Raw genomic sequence first — 18,339 nt, forward strand, 5'->3', positions numbered from 1 at the left:
TGTTGATCGAGTGATGGAACTCGGAATAATTACTCCAAAAAAAAGTTAGTGCTTCCGCCTTCTCCAGGCTCAGTGCAACGGCCTCTGAACTTTTGTATCTTTTGTCAAAAGTCAAGTCACATTTATTGATATGGCTCATTTATAACCAACAACAGTTGAAAGAAGTGCTCCACGACATCAGACGGGATTAGAACAGACTTTGCTTTTTAAGAATGCACCATAATGTATCAATCCCCATCCTGCTCTTATAAGCATCCAATAAATGAAGGAACTTTCACATGCTTGAAAGTAAGTGTGCCATTAATTTTACGCTTGTGTTTTTGATGATCAGTTTTTATATTGAAAGAGTGCTTTACGTGACATTGAAAATAAACTGAACATTAGGAGTCTGCCTCATACAATTTAGGGCACAGTGGAGTAGCTTTTCTTCCTGCTTTTGCAGGCACTTTGTTCTTTCGTTTAGAGATCTGCCCTTTGTGGACTTGAGCATCAAAAACATCTGCTGATCATCAAACAGCTTTGCAGTTCAAAAATGAAGCTACTTCTCTAGAGCTCGCCCTTAAAATACTGCAATCCCAAATGTGTGCCAATCAATCAGCACCTAATTACCAAGAGAATGTTTAACACATTTAGCCTAAAGTATTGCATGTATGTGAATTCCTTTTTTAAAATTACTTTTAGAAAGGACCATGCTAAAAACCAAAACAGGTGACCACAAAAGTAATAAAGCTCTTCTCCGAGTGGTCCTGCTCTCTGAGTCCAACTGGGCTCATCAGTTTCAGTGGTTCCTCAAAAAGAACAACATTAAAGGGCTGGCTTATTGGATTTTCAAAAAACTGGACTGGAGAAATATGTTTTAGAATGAAAACCAGGCACAGATAAGCTTACTGCTTTACAATTATGTGGCAGGTAATAATGAGGACAGAGCAATTTAAGCATCAGTTTTGAAGAGTTATTACTTTCTTTGATGATTAGTGATTTAAGAAATGTATGTGGCGCAACCATTTGTCCAGTCTTGTTTTCAAATGAGACACAAAACCTCTGGAAGATAGTTCAACACATTTGGTATGGCTGATAATTGTTTTTGCTGAATTTGTTTCATTAATGACTGGACTGCTGATTAGCAATTACTTCACTGACAGCATTTATAAACTCTTCCATCACTGCGGCTCAAGACAACATGGTGAGACTTTGTGAATATTAAATCCTTTTAGACTCTGTGGGTTTAGCTAAATATGTCGAAATTATTCCCACTGATTTTTTTTTTTATAAGAAAAAGTATATGCACACTGTTTGGCAGCACCCAGTAAATTATTTATCCAACAATTTGCTCAGATTTGAAGTAATACCATATTTTTTGGTCATCAGTAATTTAAATATCACAAACATGAAATGTTATCCAAGTCAAGTAACTCAAAGAAAGCTAAACTGACCGTCTATTACTGCTCTATGTTGTTGAGGTGGGTTTTTTAAAGGGCTTTGGGAGGTAAGTTGAGAGGAGGTTGGTCCGCATGGAGAAAAAGGATCGTAAGTTGTTTTTATATTGACTTTTACTGTGAGCGCTTCTTGCATTTGTTTGCAAATGCAGAAAAAGCCCAATCAAGAGATGAAAAAGAGTATTTCATCATATTACAGTGCTACAAACAGCCACTCTGACAACACTTAACTGATCTATGTGATGTTCATAAAATGTGACTGTCCCTGAGCAGTATTTTTGTGAAATCCTTCACAGACATTCAGAATTTTTGTGGCTCAGTATATTTTTTTCTTTGGGACGCTCGTCTTTGCTGTGATTGCTGCATTCCCTTGCAGCTGGGGGATTTTCATGTGTTTATTTTGTGAAGACCAGAGAGTGTAGCAACAGTCGCCAACAACCTGCTCTTTGCAAAAAAACAAAACAAAAAAAAAGTTGCTAATTGCAATGAACCAGATATGATGTATATTTTCTCAGTAACTAAAACAAAAAAAAGCAATTGTAGGACTGTAATTCAGGCAAGCTGTCTGGTCAACAATTGAGCTAAAAGCACAAGCAGTGCAAATATTTTCTGCACAGTCAATTTCTAGTAAAATTGTTCATACAAATATGAGTCTGATTCAGCTTTTTATCCATCAACATGTTTCCTTATGTTGTCCTTTAAGTGCTGTCTATTTTAAAGCTTGCTCACTTTTTTTTAATGGTAAAAGCCCATTACTGTGCTATTCACATGGTGATAGATGAAGGGTGTAGAAGTACATTCTGATGCCATTAAATTCCACTGAAATACACTGATCGTAAAAACCATGCTGTATGTATTTAGTCTTTGCTCTGCCAAACAGTTCCCTCAAATCCCCGAAAAAGTATTGCGTTGTTCAAGGAAAGCATAAAAGATTTATATATTTTGCATTGTGGATTATTTTTCAGTGACATATAGAAATAGCCAAGCTGTTAAAATATTCCAAGGAGATAAAACCGAAGCAAATCAGATTCTGGATGCACAACAAAACAATGGAAAAACTAACTATTCACTAGATTTAAAATAACAAAAACACATAATCCAGAAATAATGCGTAGGTAAAAAAAAACTCACTTCTTCTGATTTTAAATTAAAGTTTGCATCTGGGATCACACCTGCATCACTGATTGGTGAGGTGAGAAGTTTTCTCTGATGCACCTGTAATCACACCCTGCAGTGATGTCAGATGTGTCCTTGAACCATTGGCGGTCGGGAAAAACTTAAGTTCTCAGCTTACATAAAGTTACTTTTTAGACATAAAAGGTTTAATGCTTTCCTTCTTCCTAACTCTCCATTTTGGTTACTAGGCAGGAACAATGGAATCACAGTGGATTATAAATTATGTAATGAACCCCAAGAAGCACTTGGTTCGCAAGATCTTTAAGTACGAGGGGTAATCAACAAATGAAGAGATGGCTCCTGTTGCTCCAATGGGGAGCAGCAGCATGACGTGCACGGAGCAGGTGGATGATATTAGCTTTGAGAATAAGTATGTAAAGGTATATTGCTTGACTCTACAACCTGAACGACATGCATTTTTGTGACCACTGGCATGTGCGCCATTGCAAATTCCCCATGGATCTCAAACTTGAGCAGAGGAGTCTGACCCTGGGGGCAAATTCACGATGCACAACCAGCAGAAGCCAAATAAAACCCCCATAGTTGCAATCCTGACCTGATGTTTCCTTACAACTTGTAAGTTATCCAAAGAATTAGGATATAAAAACCACAAGTAACGCTACAGCTTATATTTAACTTCACTGTTGATTAATTCATGGGTTAATTGTTTTAGCAGGAAATAACTAATAAAATCATTCCAATGTGTCCCAAACATGCATGAAATTGCAGAGAAGCAAGGAACCAACCACATACACAGGAAAAGTCCATGTCGGAGCCTCTTTCCGTGCTCGGAGCCAATAGGTTTCAAAATTATTCAATATTAATGAGCTTTTCAACAACAATAAATTTACGTCTCATCAGTGCAACATTTTAAAGTACTTTAAATGTACATCGTCAAAAAAAAAAAAGAGCACGTGATCTAATTAGAACAGAATTTACCCTTATTGTAATGTCAGTAGTGCAACAGCACATATGACATTCGGCTGCATGAAGGTGATTCAACGTCGATGATAGACTGTCTGCACCATTAAGACGCACATGTAAGAAGAATGTCCTCAGGCCGGGCTGCCAGCACCATTGGAGTTTGGTGAATCTGTGGCAAAGTGCCAGTGCAGTTGTATTGCTTTTTTTATTGATTCACTTATCTTTAATTACAGATAATAAGATAGATTTAGGCAAATTGTTGTTGGCTCCAGTGTAGGATTTAAATTACTGTTCAGTGAATCCAGGGCAGGGTACAGCCAGGTTCATGTAGCAATAGTTCCGTACAATTTACACACGCAGCACAGCTTGGCTTTTAAAAGGTCCCATTATTTCCACTTTTCTGGTGTTTCATTCAAAGCTTTGATATCCATAAGAAAATATGCTTGGTTTTAAGTAACAAAAGCCATCTCAACATACAGTGGTGTGAAAAAGTGTTTGCCCCCTTCCTGATTTCTTTTTTTTTTTTTGCATGTTTTTGTCACACTTAAATGTTTCAGATCATCAAACAAATTTAAAATATTAGTCAAAGATAACACAAGTAAACACAAAATGCAGTTTTTAAATGAAGGTTTTTATTATTAAGGGACAAAAAAAAATCCAAACCCACATGGCCCTGTGTGAAAAAGTGTTTATAGAGCACCAAGAGTGGCTTTATAAAAAAAAAAAAAAAAAAATCGTAAACAATTACTCGGGTAATACAAAGGTGACTGAGCCTGTGGCCGACCAATGAAAGCCCTCGCATTTGCAATATTAGGAACTAAACAAGCTTGGTGTTAGTGGTGACATTCCCTGGGGAGATCACATGTGCGCTGTTAGTGACACGTGTTGCATCACATTTGGGAAGGTGAGAAGAAAGGATGGTGGAGCTAACGCAACAAGCTGAAGTGCCAAACAAACTGATTTGTTCCAGACAACGCTGTTTGAATCTGTGAAGGGTAATGTCTAAAAACACAGCGGCAATTACCGCTAATCACCACAGGTGCCAAAAAAGATTGAAAATAAATTCTGATTTTAAATTAGAACCAAGCCGTTATCACAGTAATGATTCCAACGGATCGATATAATGCATCACAAAGACTGAAATCGCTTTGGTTTCAGATGACAATGTTTTATGGGCAAAAATGTACTGCAACGCAAAAGAATGCCAAGTACAGGAGCTGTGAATGGATCAGAAGTAGGAAGTGGCCAATCTTGCCAAGTGACCGAGAGGAACACACAAGTGTTGACACTTCACGGGATGTACACGTCCAACACAGAAATGAGAACATACTGCAAGAAAATGGTGCACTTTAAGCTAGCCTCCTCCAGCTAACACTAAAAGCATCTTACATGTTAGTACATCTGCGGGATAATACAAAGTACTTGCATGCAATTATTTCTACAGCAAAGCAATTATTCTGGTTTCAGCTGAACCATAATTGCTTAAGGTGGTTATACACATATTTATCTTTGGAGTTATCTTTTTAAACCAGGGTTGCCAGAAGTGTGAGACACCTGCTCCAGATGAAGAGACTTTCTCTGCAGCCAGGACTCAACGTCTGGACATTCAGTTCATAAACACAACAGTCTGTGTAATTTTAATTTACAGTGGCGTGCGCACACACACAAACCTCTTCAAAGTCAAAAAACATCTTTCAAAAAACGCTGAGCTTTGCCTCATTCACTTTGTTCTACAACTTCACATACAATGCAAATACAACGTTCACTGCAATGTGGAAGAGTTCAGCAGTTGTTGTTATGAGGACAACATTAGAATCACTGAGCCATGTACGCATTATTAAAGTCATCAGACCACACTTACAGAGATAAATCCCATATGGTTAAACCCTGAATGTGAAAACAGTTGCCAACGTTAATACTACTGTCATGTTAATGCAAATTGCAGGTCAGAAAGAAATTCAAAAGAAGGAAGGAGTGAAGTCCAAGCCATAATCAGTGAGCATATGTCTGTACATGCATCGGTGCTCATGAGGCGATCAGTGAAATTAAACTTGGAGTCAATAGACATGATCAAATTGTCTCTAATCTGACAGGCTCATTCATCTCCCATTGGCAGATTCCTTCCCGTCAGTGCCAGCCCCTCAATCTGTTCTGCTGAGCTGCACTGACTCGAATACCAGAGCAGTGTTTAGTGCAGTTATGGAGACTTTTCAACTGCACCAGAGTAAAACAATTGAAAAAGATTCTTAATATTAAAGTTTTCAGCCTAGCCTGAATGTTAACACTTTACGTGAGCTGCTTCTGTCATCGGCTGTGTGTGTAGAAGCTCTGACAAACGCCCAATACAGAATTTATGAACAATTATTACAAACTGTATTTAATTGACTTATATTATTGGTTATTGGATTACATTTACTTGTGACAATGGTGCATTGGCCGGTCTGGCAGTCTGGCAACTTGTAACAATTACATGGAACAAAATATGTATTAGTAAGCTCAACTGTAAAAGGGCCATAAATTATTGAACAGCCTTAATGGTAATTTCTTCCACTTACTGAAAATTACATTGTCTGCCATCGTGCATCCAGTTTGTGCCGTGGAGATTAATTCCAAACCCAAACCAGGTGATGCACAGCTCCAAATAAACAATAGTTATCAAATAATTTACTTACACCCCTTATATCCTAATTAGGGTTGTTTACTTTCGCAATAATCATTTTCAATTTCACGCCATTTTAACTTGAAGTTAATTAAAACAAGGTTGTTCATTAGCATGGTTCCAGACCCTTCCCCAGCCGCTGCACCTGCACCATAATGCCATGCAAATAGGCAGCAGGGGAAACTTAAGAGCTGTCATATTTCCTTCAAGAAAGTCTCCAATGAAACAGCAAGAACAGAAAAGGGAAAAACAATTCATGTCCTCACAGATGCAAAAATATGTTATTCAAATTATGCTTGCTGTTTGTATTTAGAGAAAAACGTGCATGGTAATGTGGTCCTTTCTCTGCTAAAGAAACATGTTGATTTGAACTTTATTAGAGCATAAAAATGTTTAAAAAAATATACAAATTCTGATACTCTAATGCTGCATGTTTCCAGACCCATTGCTCATCACTGCCCTCATGTTATAAGATCATGCGGATGACAGGCACAGAAACAATCAGGTGCTTATCAACATTTTAAATGAAATACTCACCAGAGGGCTGTGTTTGTCCCATGAAAAATAACCTAATTAAAAGAGGCTTGACAAATGACCTTTCTAAAGGTAAAAAAGAAAATGAGTAGAATAGTGACTCAGTAAATGGTTCCACTGAGAAACACAAAACATAAAGGTTCCATGACTCGAGGCGGGACTTGTGTTAGTTCAGCTCTCGAATAACAAACCATGATTTGAGCTCATTGGAGTTTGTGATGCCTGGAACTTTAAGTGTTTAGAAAGAGACAGCAGCTTCAAAAGTAAAATAATATTTGACGTGCAGTTTACATCTAGTAAAGAAAATCCTTGCGTTTCAGTTAAATGACCAGAGATGACTGACATGATCCTTAAAGTACGGTAAAGTACTTGTGCAAATTAGATTTGTCAGTAAAGGTATGAAACCTTATATAACGGTAACTGTGACGCAAAAAAAGTTATTACTTTTTTCCATCAAAATTCAAAAAGGTAAAAACGCTTCTCACAACTCACCAAAGAAAGCCATAATCTCTCCTTTCTGTTCAAGCAAAGCCACTTCTAGACAACAAGATTTTTTTTTTATTTGTTGCTGAGGTGTTGACAACTTCAGAGCCCTAATCATGCCCTCACAGTTTATATTATGCAGTGAGGCATCTTTGAAAAGTAATTAGCTTGTCGCCCTGCCTCTTGTATAGAAGCTAAATGTATTTTCAATGAAGAAAATCTCATTTCAGTACTGCAATGAATTCCAAGTTCACTGCAGGTTTGTTTACTGTAATCTGGACCTATTTGAAATAGTCCTAATGAAGTATTACCTCTCCCGCATCTGAGATCATGTGTATTGTGGTGAAGCCGAAGAGAACTCCGCAATGATCGCTTCATTGTGACGGCAGCCCGACTCGCACTGGGTTTTCAGGAGCGATAACAGCACGCGAGTTACACACACCACGTGAGCGGTGGTCCGGGCGTGTTGGTCAATGTTTTACGCACCTGAAACCTGTGCAGAGAGCACACATCCAAAACTGTGACACATTATTGGAACAGAAAGAAGTATCAGGGAGCCAAATCTGGCGAACAGGGATGGCGGGGATCGACGTTTGTGTTACTGTGGGTGTTTTCACAGTGTCACGCTGGAGAACCTCAGTGTCACTGCACCACAATTCAGGTCATTTGCACTGAATGTTTTCCCTCTGAATGTTCGGATGGCGACAATCCGCTCATCGGAAACATGAATGTCACTCAAACCGACTCGCCTGGCTCATCGATTCCTTGCAATAGGCTCCGCACAAAATGTGGACGTGTGCCCTCATGGCTCTCATGTTCATGGAGAAATGGCCGTGCACGGACCAGCACTTACAAAAATGGGGGTAATTCAGGTGTTGATTTAGATCAAGCGACGGAATTAGTAACAATTACTCATTAGGGTTCTGTGACATCTGTGATAGGCCAACATCTTTTGATATAATCAGCCGGTTGATTGATCTTGTCAGCCTCCAATTCGTTAATTATTAACTTCTGGTCGCACATGTCTGGTTACGTGGTAGCATTAATGTTCCGTTTAAGACACGTTGACGGTGGCTGTGATGAGGCTGACTTCATGGTGTGGTGCAGGTTTGTTTGCAGCTTTGCTGAACAGTCAAGGAGAAGCTCCTGTTTCTACAATGGCACCAGGTTATGCATGTCTTTTGTATGTGGCATCAGTGTGTTCATTAACTGAGCAATATAATCCTACTTCCCTTTGAGGCAAGTCTTGTTCACAGTGTGAAGAGTGGGGGTGGGAGACCTCTGGTGTTTCACAACCTATGGCTTCGCAGACCATGCTCCTTGATTGATGTTTTTATAAGTAAGACCTTGCACTGCTTTCCCCCCCGGGCCGAGCCTATGCTTCCTGGCATCAATCACATATCATTTCCATTCTTGCACCGTCGCCTGACAGAAATACTGTAAAGGTGATCTATGCTTGTGTGTGTTAAGTAATTATTAAGTGTCCGGCTACGCTAATAAATCATTCACATCATACCAACACCTTCCTTTTAACCTCTCTCCCATGCCCCATTCACCACTTGCCGCTTTACATTTTCTGCCCTTCTTTCTGAAACCATATCAAAGCTGCAAAGCAATAGATGTAGCGTAGTGCATTTCTCTGTCTCTGGAGTACAGCTGGTTTCCAGGGGACTTCTAATTGCAGTGCAACAGCCAGAGTCAGGGAGGATGTGTCTATTGGATGGTAGGAGGCCTTGGACCGCTGTGGCGTTAATGAGATGGCTGCCATCAATCAAGGGCTGCGGGGGATGACTGTAAATAAGGCTGTGATCAAGGGAGGTGTGCGGTGACAGGCGGATTCTTGGCCCACTTTACTCCTTTCCATTTGACTTATGTAAACATGTGTCAAAGAGATAGAGGTCAAGGTTCGGGGAAAAGCTGGAGCTGATAATGTCCACACAACACAACCTGCCCCATCAGCACAGCAGCTCGGGAAGGAGCCCAGAGACATGTTGACCAGCAAGGGTAAGAAAAGAGAGGAAATGCAGGCAGTGGTCATGTTCAAATATGTTCAGCGTATTATATAATTTACTACTTTGTCGTCCTAGTGTGGTAGTTACACATCTTTCGAATACAAGACACTGCCTGTATAGGGGAGGCTTTAGAAGCATTTGTTGCTCGTTTCTTCGGGAAAGGCTAAAGCTGTGGTCGATTTGCTTGACCCAGTTTTAAAGAAAGACAAAAATTTGTATGTCAGTAAAAAAATCTTCAAACTACTCCTGCAGCATAATCAACTTTCTGCTGACCAACTACATGTTCCAGCAGTCACATTTGTGCCAAAATATGGATAAACATAATGTTTCATTTTCAAATCCCACACTTCTTAAACTCAGGAGCAGCCATGAGTGGGTTTGAACAAACTGATGCTCCCATTTACTGCTCTCCTATTGGTCCGAGGTGGTGAGTGTTTTGATATTGAAATATTATGGGAGCATCACCAGTTCATCCTGGCTTGTCTTATTCCTCTCTGTAGCCTTCAAAATTTGACAAGCTTTATATTTCCCCAAGATCTAAATCCAGCTGTGGTTCGGCGAGACGATGTCTCGCTCTGTTGGGGTTGTTGAGTCTACAGAGTCACTCAGTCTACTTGGGCTGTAAGTGCAGTGTTATGCGAGTTGCTATCGTCATTAGTGTTCAGCTCAGTTATTTGGATATATGGTTGATTTTTTTTTTTTTGTCGTTATAAACATACATATGCAGACATATCTTAACATGTTTTTGAAATACTGATTTCAGATCAGTTAATATTGAACTGGTAATGTTTTTTGTTAAAAAGTTGAAGAGACCAGGACATTGCAATCTCCACTAAATAATAGCCTTTTCAAGTCAACCAGTGGCATTTCTGATACTCACTGTCATATGACATTTTACTGACATTATTGTTTAATGGTCCCATTTTTAACACTATTTCAGTGTTCTAATTACAGTTTTGATATCCATGAGAAGATATTTTTTGTGGTTTTAAATTTCAAAAACTGTATGAACGTAGATTTACATCTCCTCTCTTAAGTTTCTGTCTGGAGCTCTACCAAATACATGAAATACATACTGTGTGTCTGTCAATGACCCCCCCCCTCTTCAAACTGGCCAACTCTTCTCTGAATGACACGCGTCCAGGCCAACCACAGGTTTTTCATCAGTCTTGTAACTTGTTATTTCTGCAACAGAATGACTGCTGGGTGTTTTATTCGGTATAAAAGGCTGGACGACTGTGGGCCTTACAGAGACCACACATACGACACAAGTGTAAGCTTGTGACATCAAATACTTAATGCAGTCCAAACAACACATTTAATGAATACAGGCCGTGTGCATTTGAGGATTTTAACGCTTTCAATGTTTCAATAGCACCTGGACCGGCTTTATAATCCAAAAAGAAACAGAAATCAGATTCTGTACAACATGGGGCCTTTAAACAGGAAGCCTTGCAAAGAGAGTGTAAACTGTGTTGGTACGAGAGGAGTCGTCCTCATTTATATCACCTTTATATACAATTGCTGAATTTTGGGGGCAGAAGCATGTGTCAGAGCCCTCCAACCGCAAATGGGCATTTATATTCATTGTAAATCAGGCTGGAAGTGGTTGAATAGATCCAAAGACACAAAAAAGGCTGTAGCCACTTCTGATGTTTTGCTGACATGCTACATTTTACTATGCAGTTGCTGTAGACAACATTTTATGTTTGTACCACATTTGACAGACAAAGAACAGTTTGTTTGTTTTTAAAAAAAAATCTTGAAAGTAGTATCAGAAATAAGGCAGCCTGTGAAGAAAAATTAACTACATGAAAGCTACTCACCAGTCTGACATCGGGCTTCAGAACATGATGTGACTTTTCAGCTTGTGCTGCCAGATTCACAGTGTACACAAAAGTCAGCCAGCCCGCAGAGGAAATCCCACTTCCCCAGATTGCCAGTCCACCCTGCTGTCAGATCATCAGACACTAATTATTTTCTAACAATGGCGCATGTAAAGGTCCAGGTAGAATATATTGGATGTTACATGAAGAGTCGATTCTTATAGGTTTCATTGGGTGCAGTAGAAATGAGCAATAGAAAAAAAATCAGAGCAAATGTAACAAGGGCCGAATCATTATGGACTAAATGTTGGGTCGATGCTTCTCCAAAATGCCGAGGCCCGGTGGGCCACGTGCTCCCAGTCACTAGTGGAAGTCAAGTATTACTGACAGTAATGCTGATAATGTCTTGATGCCAGTTACCAAAGGGCACCTTCAGAGGTCTCATAGAGTACGCCCCTCTGTGGGCAACATTTATTTGGGGCGCTCAAAGGACCCACAGCATATTAAGCAGGGGTGGCTGGCCATAATGTTTTGGCTCATCTGTGTATTATCTTTATTGAGGAACAAACGATGCACAAGTCCAAGGCTGACTGTTCAATTTGTGACAAAATAATACATTTAGTTGTAAAGTTTATGGAATGGTTGATATTGAAATGCTATAAGACAGTTGTGAGTTTGTGTAGATATCTTTGTACATTTTAAGAGCTTCTGCCCCTCCTGACACTTTGCCTGCCCCGCACACCAGATGGCCTTTTCTTGTTATAAACTGGCTCAGAGAAAGTGAAAAGTAGGAAGTCCATGTAAGAGATTGACAAGTTAAAGTTATGAAAAATAAATTAACACAAACCAAGAAAGGAGCATGAAAATCAGCTATCTGCAATGCGAGCAAGGAATGGATGTGTGTTGTATGTGCTGTGGAGTAATGTAAAGTGCAAACACAAACTAACGTTGATGCCGAAAGGTGGTGAGTAGAGAGACAGTCTGAACACATGGGCCAGCTGTCACATGCTGGAAGGCCCTGGTGAACATCAGCTGACGACTCTCCCATGTCAGCCAATTGCCCTCCAAATTAGGATAGGACTGCCTTCAAGACAGGTGGAGGTGTTTTTTTGTTTTTGTTTTGTTTTTTTTAAACACAAGCCATATTTGTAAAGCTGCAAACCCACAAAAGAAAAAATACATAAAACAAAATGGTAACAGGGCTGAAATGAAAGCCACAGAGGCCAAGCTCCCTATCTATTTAACTCCATTCACTAACTAGTATCAACCCTGGTCTTCGGACAGATACTGGTGGTGGGAACTTATGCAGAGATTCCACCAGGACCAAAAAAAGGCAACCAATAATTAGCAACCGTCTGGAATCCATGGAAATGCTTCCAAGACACTGTCTTCACCCACGTTCTCCGCCACACTGAAGTGAAAATAACGTGACGGGTCTTCTAATGAGATCAGCCACTTCAGCCTAGAAAAGGGATGCACGGCTCATACAAAATGATCCGGTCAAAACAACCTCTTGCATGGTCCGCCCACAAAGCTTGGCCACAACACTAAACACCAAAACCAATTTGAGCTGTTCTCTTTGAAAAGAAGTAAAATTCAATTTGCAAATCAAGAAACCTAATTGGTCTTAACAATGACTCCATATGTCACTCCAAAGCCAGCTTTAACTTTAAGAAATGGGTTTGACATCCCGGACGAGCCCCCATTTGTCACAAACAAGTATGGACTCCACGCCAGAATGGATGTCGTATGTGCTTTGAAGTTGTTGAAGGTGTAAACACTAAATTAAGTTGGTGCCGAAGGGATGAGGAGAGAGACTGAACATGTGGGTCAGTTGTTCCAGCCTGGGAGGCCCAGGTGAACAGCAGCAGCTGATAACCCTCCCATGTCAGTCATTTGCCCTCAAAACTAGGATAGGACTGCCTTCAAGACAATGGGAAGAGGCATCCAACCACACACACACCAACAGAAGCCTTTGAGAATTGTTTCAGCGAGGTCGTCACCCGCAGCACTGTCTGCACTACTAAACGTTAACAGCTCATTAATCGCTTATTTCTTTATGTGAAACTTAAAGATAAGTGCATTTGTTAGAGTCCTTCGTTTCGACATGTGAATTATCTCCAAGTCAATTTACTGCTAAATGTTGAAAAACCTGACAACTGGACTTGTTAAGATAATTACACACAAGTGTAGAAATTGGTTGCTTTCAGAAAAGCCGACTGAGGAGATGAAGTCACCAGAGAAGAGCTATGTAATCTGACTACTAAAAAGCAGCCCTGGACTTCTAAACTCCGTATGCATGCAGTCAGTTTTAAATAAATGTTATGACTTCTTATTACAAATCAACTATCAGCACTTTTCCAGGTAATTCAAAAATCAATGCAAATAATGCATTTAACCAATTAATCATTATCAATAATTAACATATGGTTGAGGCATTAATATGAAAACTTATTTAGATTCCATTTAATACATAAGGAGGCGCAGCGTTCAGAGTGAAAAAGTGATTGCGTTAGTTTTAATATTCAGACATTTTTTAAATGTTACTTCATCCAGTATTTGCTAAAACAAAAAAAAACTAAGAAAAAGGAAACAGTGTTGGACAAAGGGAAGTTGTCACTGCCCCCATGGGAGACCGACGGCACAGTAGCAGTCTGTTTAATTCCATATTTACTGGAACGTAGTATTCTGCAGTCATCTGACCATCTCTTGAAAGAAGCTGCTGCATAGATCTCTTCTCGATAAAATCAAAATGTGGGTATTATATCAAAGAAACATGCACACAGGCACTCTTGTGGATCACATGCAATATTTAGAATGATAGCTTTGTTGTTTTGGTCCACAACTTTTCTAAGATTTCAACTTAAAAACAAAAACTGCAAGTATGAAAGCCACTGTAGAGGCCTGTCTCCCCAGTGAGTAAGTGCCATCACTCATGATCTGATGCAGAAAACTATTTCCAGACCATTATTTCTCTTGCTTACTGCCTCTAGTACTAAGACTAGAGTCTCTACTTTCACTCACATAGGAGGCCGGAGCACCAGACCAAGGATATAAATCTAGCTCTGAGCTGGGGCAGACGAGGTGAGCGATGTGATACTAATAACACAAAGGACTGAGAGAACAGTCACGTTGGAAATGTTGTGGGGTTTCAGTTGGGCTCCATCTGTCTCATCTCCTATTTTTGTTCGGAAAACGTCCACTGTTTACAAATGGATGATATACTTTATCACATACATTAGGGAACCAAGTATCAATGGTGTTGGAGAACCCTGTTGTTTTAGTACTAGTAATAACAGTACTGCTATTACTACTAATAGAACTACTGGTACTATTATTATAACAACAGGGTTCCAACACCATTGGTACTTGGTTCCCTAGTGTATGTTAAAATGTGTCATCCATTGCACCGTAAACAGTAGTATTACCAGCCTTAGTACTACTAGTACTGCTAGTACTACCATCAACAAAACCCATGTTGAGGCCTAAACCATCGACAGTGCAAAAGTAAAAATGCAATGGAAGATAATAGGGCCTGAAAAGAAAAGAGGAATGTCAACCATTAGGAGGCGCTACAATTAAGGTTAACACGATATGTTGAATGACATGAACTGCAAGTCAGGCATTTAACTGTATATCCACATATTCCTTCGATGGGACTGCATAGGCTGATTTATGCCATGCCTATTCCCGTCTATAATTGCACAACAAAAATGATAATCTAAGAAAAATTAAGAGAGTTCTACACTTATTTGCTACTATTTAGACAGTTTGTCATAAAGTTTGACGGAAACAAAACAAATAGTGATTTGCTTAATATTAGAAAACATTACAGTACAAAAACAACTTCAGAGCAAGTCACAGAAACAGTATGAACTTTATCTGACGTGTGGTATTAATGGGGTGTTCTCTCTTTCTTACAGTTCACTGTCCTTTGACACTTGAAGCTGCACAACCACAAGTCCAGCCTGTCTCACTGATTATAAATCCAATGCGCTCATCCATTTCAGTTGTTTGGGAACTGCCTGTCCCCCCCCATGGCGCCTCCGTCCCTGACAGATGTTTTATGGCTTTTTGTTTCAAATTAAACTATCTCTTTTAAACTTCCACACATGCAGTTCTGACCTGACATCACACTGGAGACCGCTCTTGTGTGCAGTTGTTGCTATTGAAGAACTTTTATTGTTTGTTTGTCTTCATCTGCTTGGTCTCATGATCTGATGTTACGTTAACACTTTGCATGCCACTCTCACAATAGGAATATTTAGCAATTGATAGATATACTGACTAGAATAAGAATAAACATTTTATCTAAAATAGAAAGTCTTTCAGCAACGGGTATAACAAATCTCTGTGCTTGCGCAGTTTGAAACATGGGTTCATTTTTATGCTGTTTTATTTTCTAGACAAATCAGAGGCAGAAAATATTAAACCTTTTATGAAGTAGTCTCCATTTCCTACTTTGGGCTGGTTAGTAGATGTGGACAGGAGGGTGATTTAAACCCACCAACAGGCTCGGTTACTTTTTCCTTTGCCTCGAAGGTCGTAGTTCGGGCTTGGCTCAGCGTGACCCCACTCATGTAACTGTGACGGCACTGGATAATCTTTATGAGGCATGTGGCTCAATGTGATGGCCGCCCTGTGTGATCATAGTGTATACCATCTCTACATGGTAGACCGTGCTGCTGAAGCCTCGGCTACCTGTAATTGGCTTCTGCTTACTCCCGCTGCCTCCATGACCCCTTCATCTTCATTAGCATGAAGATGATATCCACCCTTTACACACAGACACTATTCCTTCTCCACTCTGCACCCTCCTTGCCTCACCCAATGCACTTCTGTCTGCAGGAGAAAAAAAAAACAGAAAAAAAAAAAAAACAGACTAGCATTGATTTTCCAAAGCTGCCATTTGATGTAGAATGATTTAGCGCGCCCCCACGCCCCTCCCTCGGTATGAACTCTACGCTTGAGCCTGTCCAGAGCAGGGCAGGGCTGAATAACTCAGACTTGCTGATGGATTTGGATGAGACCTTGTCCGCCCTCCTGTCTCCATAGCAGCGGTAATGATGGCAGCAGCGCCAGTTATAGTGCACACCATGCAGACGGCCATCCATATAGATAAGAGGAACAAATCACAGCTCGTGTCTATCAGTGTAAATTAATGTCCATCCCCTTGAATTACCGAGCCATCCTGTGCCTTATCTACAATTATCAACACACCGTGACTGCAGAGTCTGGTTCAACTAAAACAAGAGAACACAACAAGCCTATCATCAAGCCAGGAGTGTAATCTGACACCATGTTAGCAGCCATCGGGGAGGTTTACACCCCTAATAGAACAGTGGTGTTGCAATTATCCCATCCACACTACAGTTCAACAGTATTTACATAACAGTGCAGATAACGCGTCCTATTGTAGACTTTGGCTTTGTTGGGAATCTTTTATACTGACCACAAATAATTTGCTTGCTCACAATAGCAACATATTAAATCTCAAGAGGTTATGGAACAAAACATCAACAACAAACACTGCAATAAACAATGTCTTTATACTCAAATCTCATCAATTATTTTTGGACAACGGTGTCGCAAAAAGAAGAAAGGCCTGGAAAATGTCACAATGGGTCTGGATGTTAAAGCTGTTCGGACTTTATCCTTTTAGCTGCTCAACACACAGTTACACATCAACCAAAAGGTGTGTGTATGGTGATTTTCCAGTTTAAACACAACGGATGAAAGAGGAAGCCTTAGAAATGGGCTCTATTCTTTAGCACTTTAACATTCTGGGCATGCAGCAGCACAGAGATGAGAGAGAGGAGCTCAAAAGGTTTAGTTTGGGTTGCAGAATGAGACAGCTTCACTGTGTGTGTATATTTATATCGTAATATAAATGTTGAGGTTGCTCTGTAATAATTAGAGAGAAGATGGTTCAGTAGCTTTAATAATATTTTCCAAATCAATTTAGCATGGCTATAAATGAAGCTGACTGCAAGACAGACAATAAGTCATGCAAACCTCATTAGGCTTTCCTTTTGTGAGTGTGCGTCTGTAGTAGTTATTCTATTTAACTATAATGCAGATTATGTGATAGTAGCTTATTAAAATTCTAAGTTCGCTGTGGTCGTGGAAATGATTTTTAAGCGGGGAACATACCTTTGTGTAACATTTAGGTATGTCAGATTCCCTTAATTGACAATGAATGAACTCAGCAGATAAGCTAACATAAAACAAACACACACATTATTCCTTTTTTTTTTTTCTTTTTTTTTGCCATCATTTCCAGGGTGGATGTTGAGTGTTGGACAATTAGTTATGTCCACACCACCTCAAGGTCAATAGGTGAACATTGGTTGCAAATGTAACATTCATTCATATTCTGAGCATAACCACTTATTGTAACCAATTTCCTCTTTTACAGAGCTGAAAGTCAAATTAACTTGAAATGACTGACTCACTTGTTCATGTGGAATAAGGCGCCTATGTAGTGAATCAGCACGGCATCACAGACTGCAGGCAAATCCGATTTGTTTGTCAAACCAGATCTTTAAGACAGACTCTCGCACTCTTATTCGCAAGTGAGCGGATCGGATTTGGTGTGTCCAAATATCCCCTACCTATCTGCACGGGTTGTTTTGGTAACGACATATGCACTGCTACTCTGGTGACCAGGCTTTCCAACATGGAAGCATCCGTGCCAGAAGACAATGTATTTGGGCTTTTGTTCATGGACTGTTGTTTCTGTCGTCTTCCGTGGTGCCAAATTCACTCTTTGATAGCGCTGTGCTAGTGATAGCATCAAATCTGCTCACTCCGTCACTTTGAAAATGACATCACTTTGTCAGTGACACACTAAATCCGATCTGAGCCACCAAAGCATCCACACGGAGATATATCTGCAGAATCCAATTAGAATCGCATTACAAACCAAATGTGGTTTTACATTCGGTTTTCAAAAATCACATTTAAGGTGTTTCTTTGCTGTCCAGACTTAAAAAAAAAAAAAAAAAAAATCAATCTGGATATGACACAAACCAGATCTGGGCTTGCAGTCTAAACAAGGTCTATCACACTCATCAGTCCACTGGAGGATACGGTGTCAATGTCACATTTTGTTTCTCCTATGAATGAACGGTACATGCATGTATCATCAGGGTTGAAAAAGGAAGGCATGTGGCAAAGTGCAAAGAAAGAAAGTCTGTGTAGGGAAGAGGGTGGGGGTGGTGGGAAAGAGCAAATGCAGGACTTCTGGACGACTTTTGGTATTCGAGTCCGTAAGAAACGTAGTGCAA

The sequence above is a fragment of the Brachyistius frenatus genome, unplaced genomic scaffold (assembly GCF_029030835.1).
Source record: "Brachyistius frenatus isolate BFR_SWC_R1_liver_20210118 unplaced genomic scaffold, ASM2903083v1 Contig_27, whole genome shotgun sequence".
Classification (NCBI taxonomy): domain Eukaryota; kingdom Metazoa; phylum Chordata; class Actinopteri; family Embiotocidae; genus Brachyistius; species Brachyistius frenatus.